This window comes from Octopus bimaculoides, chromosome 3 (assembly GCF_001194135.2).
Source record: "Octopus bimaculoides isolate UCB-OBI-ISO-001 chromosome 3, ASM119413v2, whole genome shotgun sequence".
Taxonomy (NCBI): Eukaryota; Metazoa; Mollusca; class Cephalopoda; order Octopoda; family Octopodidae; genus Octopus; species Octopus bimaculoides.
The window spans coordinates 143,305,613-143,312,162 of NC_068983.1; the positions used below are offsets into that span (position 1 = coordinate 143,305,613).

General features: G+C 36.8%; 1 protein-coding gene and 1 long non-coding RNA gene across 4 annotated transcripts in view; one reads left to right on the forward strand and one right to left on the reverse strand.

The window, feature by feature from the left end:
* Positions 1–6,550, reverse strand: part of LOC106878292 (sodium/potassium-transporting ATPase subunit beta-1-interacting protein 2) — a 210,762-nt gene that overhangs the window by 61,349 nt on the left and 142,863 nt on the right. The window lies entirely within an intron of this gene.
* Positions 4,906–6,550, forward strand: part of LOC128247349 (uncharacterized) — a 16,305-nt gene continuing 14,660 nt past the window's right edge. The window contains exon 1 of the long non-coding RNA XR_008263745.1: positions 4,906–5,170. This is a non-coding gene — a long non-coding RNA (uncharacterized LOC128247349). The remainder of the gene's footprint in view (positions 5,171–6,550) is intronic.

Here is a 6,550-nt window from a genome sequence, read left to right on the forward strand (position 1 = left end):
CGATTCCCAGACCGGGCGTTTTGAGTGTTTATTGAGCGAAAACACCTAAAGCTCCACGAGGCTCCAGCAGGGGATGGTGGCAAACCCTGCTGTACTCTTCCACCACAACTTTCTCTTACTTCCTGTTTCTGTTGTGCCTGTAATTCAAAGGGTCAGCCTTGTCACACTGTCACGCTGGATATCCCCGAGAACTACGTCAAGGGTACGCTTGTCTGTGGAGTGCTCAGCCACTTGCACGTTACTTTCATGAGCAGGCTGTTCTGTTGATCGGATCAACTGAAACCTTCGACATTGGCATGCTGGGTGAGATGCTTAGCAACATTTTGTCCATCATTACATTCTGAACTCAAGTTCCACTGAGGTTGACTTTGCCTTTCATCCTTTTGGGATCAATAAAATAAGTGTCAGCTGAGTACAGGGATCAATGTGATTGACTTATCCCCTCCCCGAACTTGCTGGCCTTGTGCCAAAATTTGAAACAATTATTATTATTGTTGTTGTTGCTATTTAAGGTGGCGAGCTGGCAGAATTGTTTGCACACTGGACAAAATGCTTAGCTATGTTCTGAGTTCAAATTCTGCTGAGGTCAACTTTGCGTTTCATTCTTTCAGGGTCAATAAATTAAGTACCAGTGAAACACTGGGATCGATGTAATCAACTAGTTCCCTTCCCCCCAATTTCAGGCCTTGTACCTTTAGTAGAAAGGATTATTGTGGTTGGCATTAGGAAGGGCATCCAGCTGTGGAAACACTGCCAAATCAGATTGGAGCCTGGTGTAGCCATCTGGTTCACCAGTCCTCAGTCAAATCGTCCAACCCATGCTAGCATGGAAAGCGGACGTTAAACGATGATGATGATGATTATTAAGACTGTGAGATGGCAGAATCGTTAGCCTGCTGGACAAAATGCTTAGTGGCATTTCATCCATCTTTACATTCTGAATTCAAATTCTGCTGAGGTCAACTTTGTCCTCCATCTTCCTGGAATCAATAAGTACCTACATAGGGGGTTGATGTAATTGAGTAGCCCCTTCTTCTAAAATTTCAATGTCTATAGTAGAAAGGATTATTATACTAAAGTGGTAAGCTGGTGGAATTGGTAGCATATCAGAAGAAATGCTTTGCAGCATTAGTTCTGATTCTTTGCATCTTGAATTCAAATCCTGCCTTTCATCCTTTTAGGGGTTGATTAATTAATGTACTGGTCAAATACTGGGTCAAGATAATCAGCTAGCCATCTTAATTTAAAATTACTAGCTTTGTGCCAACATTGAAAGAAATTATCATCATCTTCATCATTATTATTTACAGAATGGTACTACAAATAAGAAAGATTGCTATCTTTCTATTTTTAAGTTGTTCATCAACAATTCAAGCTTCACAACTACTTTCTACGAAGTTAGTAATGAAGCATTAAACCTGTTCTCTTTTTTTTTACCTATTATATATATTCACTACAAAAGACATATGATTGAAAACTTATAATAATTCACTAATGGTCAGCTTTCATTCATATATGACTACACTCCATATGATAGTTCGATATCATTTCTTTCAACATATGAGACTAATCCAGAAACAGACACACCTTCTATTATTGGTGATAGTGTTGTGTAGCAACAATCAGAAGTATAGAAAATTAAGACTGAGATATGTTGGTAAAATGTGGGGAAGTGATGGCTAATATTTAAGAGGAACCTTCATAGTAACCTTCACAAAACTAAAATACCTTCATTTTTTCCCTTTTAAAACATATTTGATTACCAAATATCTGAAAATTTAATATACAAGAACACACATATACACACATATACACATAAACACACATAGATAATACACACACACACACACACACACACATACGCCATCATCATCATTTAATATCTTCCATGCTAGTATGGGTTGGATGCTTTGACAGCTGCTATAAAATCACTTCATTTGAAAGTTTTTGAAAATATAAAAAATACTGAATGAGAGTGAATCTGGTCTTTAAGATAACTAGTGAAAGCAATTAGCTTGATTTGTCTTATTGGACAGTTATATTGTTGATTTTAATAAATAGCAACATTACATATTCTCTACATCATCATCATTCAATGTCCAGTTTTCATGCTGGCATGGGCTAGATGGTTTGACAGGATGTAATGTATCCAAAGACTGCATTGTGCTTTAACATGGTTTCTATGGTTGGATACCCTTTCTAATGCCAACCACTTTACAGTGTGTACTAGGAGTCTTTTTCACACTAACACTAGTGAGGTCACTATCTTGCAAGACTACAAATCCTGAGGTAGGGCAGCTTTATGCTAGGAGATGCAGGGTGAAAGTATGAGGAAAGGGGCCAGAGCAGAACAGGTTTCTTGCTGTAGAGGTGCTAAATGAATTCTCATATTTTAGGAGAGAGTGGCTGTGATTGGGTGAGGCTGGAAAGCAATATAATAGTAGTGATGAGGTGTCTGGGTGAGTAGAAGTGAGTTGGGATAGAGGAACCATGAGTGTGGGTGGGTAGAGGTGGCAAAAGTGTGTGAGGGAGATGGGGAATGTTTGAAGAAAGAGGTGACAACTATAATTAACTTTAACTGGATAATCTTAGTTCAAAATTTTCAATTCATATTACATATGTGAGACCATACCTAATATGCAGTAGGTACAGGCATAGCTTGCTTGCTATAGGATCTCAGGTTCAGTCCACTTCATGGCACCTTGGGGAAGTATCATCAAATCCACTCCAATAATGCATTTTCTATATTTTCTAAAAATTTAACTCATGATTTTATTGGAGCTGTTGCCTTTGCTTATTTGCATAATTAAACAAAGAGACCTCTGCCCTCCATCCGAAAAGAAATTTTGCATAACTGCATAGATAATCTCATTAAATTAAAAATTTTCAACTCACTATATTGCAAACATGAAATTTGTGTGTTATCAATTATCAGGTCATTAAGAATGAAATGTCCAAATTTCTTATGCACCAAGTTTGATAGTCATTAACTCTGTTTTATCCTGACAATTCTTTGCTTTACAACATTGAAGAGTTACATCATCACTTTTTGAAATGCAATTCATGGTGTCTGATTACATTGTGTTTTCTCTTGTAAATCAATTTTTGTGAACCCATGGATAGATCAAAAATTCGTGTTGTTTATGAATGAGTTCTGTCATGGAACCAATGCATCCCAGACAGCTCAAAACATCAATGAGGCTTTTGGTGAAGATGTGGCGAATGTGCACACTGTACATCAATGGTTTGAGAAGATCCAGTCTGGAGACTTTACTCTTGAAAATCAACCCTGTGCTAGACCCAAGACCAAGGTGGATAATGATGAGCTGGAAACTGTAGTGGAAGGTGATACATCTCAAACTATGCGTGAGTTAGTAACAAGGTTTTATGTTTCAATTCCAACTGTATTAGACCACCTGAAACAAATCAGCAAAGTAAAGAAGCAGAACAAGTGGGTATGACACGAACTGAATGAGCATCAAATGACACGCCATCTTGAAACTTGATGTTCTTTGCTGTCATGGCATAAAAGCAAATTATTTTTGTATCATATTGTTACATGTGATGAAAAATAGATTGTTTTCAACAATAGCAAATGTTCTGCACAGTGGCTGAATAGAGACAAAGTGCCAAAACACAATCCAAAAAAGAATTTTCACCAAAAAAAGCTAATAGTGTCTGTTTGGTGGTTCAGCACTGGTGTCATCCACTACAGCTTCATGAGACCTGGTAAGTCAATTACAGCAGATGTATACATCAACCAATTGGATGAAATGATTAGTGAAGTTGCAATTAGACAACCAAGACTGGTCAATAGAGATAGGCCAATTCTCTTGCAAGACAATGCTTGACCACATGTTGCACAAAGAATGCTACTGAAGTTACAGGAACTGAACTTGGAAGTACTCTGTCATCCACCTTATTCACCAGACCTTGCACCAACTGACTATCATGTTTTCCAGGCATTAGACAACCTCTTGCAAGGAAAAAAATTCAAATCTGAAGAAGATGCAAAAACAGCTTTTCATGATTTCATCACCTCTTGCTCTCCAGAATTCTTCACTGCCAGCATAAATAAGTTACTGATAAAATGGCAGAATTGTGTTGATAATTTAGGTGCACACTTTGATTAATTGCATTACTTTTTATTGAGATAGAGTAAAATAAACTTTCAGTTCAAAATTGGACATTTCATTCTTAATGACTTGATAATTTTTCTTCATGCTTGACATATATGCTAAGTGAAGACTTTCAGTTGATTCTTTAACCCTTCTTAAACAAACATATTACTACCCGTACTAAAGTATTCATATCTAAAATAAAATCTATTACAACATGAATTTTATTGCAAGACATCTGTTGATCAACATCAACATAATATATACAAATATATAAAATATATATTTTACTAAACACCACCAAAAAATTTTTATATTAAAAATTACTTGAAACATAAGGCAGTCTACTCATCAGAAATGAAGTTAATGATGGACATCTGTGGTTGCTTGACCTACTAGAACTAGCTGAATTACACCTACCATCTTAAAAAGAAAGACGGAAGGAAGGACATATCCAATAATGTAGTTCTAGATGCACTATAACAGTGGGAAAAAAGAGTGGATAGTCACAGTTGGCATGCCTCTCATAAATCAGCTTGATCAAAGCTGACCAGAGCTAAACAACAGTTTATTTGAAATATAGTTACAAAAGTTTAAATGGTGTCACATCACTACTTTCACTGCCTTTATCTGTATTCTTTTCCCTCATATTCTTTCCTTGAAGACAGATTTCACAAGCAGTTTTTGATCTTTCAATGTAGCTATAACTACATCAATTGACTTCTTTTTACTGCAGTTAGCAGATCTCAAAAGGTGACCAATATGCAGTTTAAATAGCCCACAGACTTTATTGACCTCTTAGTCTGCTTTTTATCTATTCAAACACCTTTAAGCAAGCAAGACAACTTTATCTTTACATTCACCATCACTACCACAGCAGTTTATCATAGTATCCAGGTTAAAGAACTGTTCTTCACTTAATCAATCATTTTTACAGCAAAGCTAAACTTGTTTGACTTCAATGCTTTGTCCCTCCTTCTTCACCTCATCTGTCATATATAGTCAGGCATGTATGTAAGACTTCTTCCCTTTGGCTATTCGCTTTTATCAAGGTATCATCATGTTTTATTATCAATCTATAAATGAATATTGATGTGTGCAAGCATTACAGTAGTAATGAGATTCAGGTCACATATAAGTAGGCATACAATTCATTATATAAACACATGCACACAAACATATACATGTATAGATATGCATACATGGAGATACATGTTGGCACAGGCATGTGTATATGCTCATACATGTATGTAAATACCTTTATAGGGCTGCATATATGTATTTACAAAACGCACACTCACACAATCAGAACCACACACACAAACATGTATTTACTATTTCTAATTTTCATTCCAGGATTGATATCAAATAAGAGTCTCAGGTCTCTGTTCACCTCCAAACTGGACAAGAATTAATAAGTGAAGTCTTAACCTGTAATCTAATTGATAACAAAACAAATACATTAGGTAACAGAAAACTAATACATTAGATCTTGGATGGCAATGAATCCATAAAGAAAATCCTTTCACCAGATGAAGCTAATGAGAAAACAAAATATGATTATAAAACACAACAAATACACACAATGGAAACAAAGTGATGTGTGTGTGTGTGTGTGTGTGTGTGTGTGTGTGTGTGTGTGTGTGTGTGTGTGTGTGTAATGATTAACTGGGTACTAACACAGCATATGCGGAATTTTTAAACAAATCTACAATTATATAAACTACTAAAGAAGATCTTTAATTGTGGAAATAATCTTAGGGCAAGAATCCTCATAGACAATGTGCGGAAACATATTGGGCTATGAATGACATCATCAGAACATAGGATGCATACATTTCTGCATAATTATGCTTCATCAACTATGAATACAGAACCAATTCTTTCATGGCCCTATAAGAACAGTAGTCCTTATATCTAAGAATAGCAAATAGTATATTATCTGTGTGCAAAGGATGGTCAATTAAGTAGAGGAGCCTTGAATAAAATATCTGTTACAATTATATTTAACACATTTGTGTACATTCAGACATAAGACCTTTCACTGCACGATAACCTCAAGAAACTATGCACCTTGTAGACAACATCATCATCATCATCATCGTTTAATGTCCATTTTCCACTTTGGCATGGGTTGGACGGTTTGACTGAGGTCTGGAGAGCCAGTGGCTGCACCAGGCTCCAATCTGATCTGGCAATGTTTCTATAGCTGGATGCCCTTCCTAACTCAAACCGCTCCAAAAGTGTAGAGGGTGCTTTTTACATGCCACCGACACAGGAGTCAGTCCGGTGGGCCAGGCATCAATCACGTTTGGATGGAGCTTTTTATGTGCCACCGGCACAAGAGCCAGTCAGGGGTACTGGCATCGGCCACGATCGGTTGGTGCTTTTACATGCCACAAGCACAGGAGCCAGTCAGGCAGACCTGGCAT